Genomic DNA, 343 nt, shown 5'->3' with positions numbered 1-343 from the left:
GGGCCAGAGCCCGGCTCCGAGCGGGGCAGGGAAGGCGGGCTTGGGATCTTGGAGCTTCTCCAGTAGTGAGGAAAAGCAGCCAAAGAAGCAGACTCCTTCTCTCTCTTGAATGCAGAGACCAACTGCCCCCACACCCACGTGAAACGAAAGAGTAGCCAGGCGCACCCCACCCCCAGTGGGTAGCTGTAGTGGTTTTGGTTCAAAATATTCCTTACTTACTTATTTTCCTTCTGTGAGATAAGAATTAGGAGAAAAGCAAAGCAGGCACAAACCTTAAACAGTTGCAGTACAATGAAAGAGTTTTATTACTAATAGAATTAAAAGTAAAGAGAAAATAACAAAA

Source organism: Corvus brachyrhynchos, unplaced genomic scaffold (genome assembly GCF_000691975.1).
Source record: "Corvus brachyrhynchos isolate BGI_N302 unplaced genomic scaffold, ASM69197v1 scaffold281, whole genome shotgun sequence".
NCBI classification, from domain to species: Eukaryota; Metazoa; Chordata; class Aves; order Passeriformes; family Corvidae; genus Corvus; species Corvus brachyrhynchos.
The sequence above is the reverse complement of the archived record's forward strand: the minus strand, read 5'-3'. Positions refer to the sequence as shown.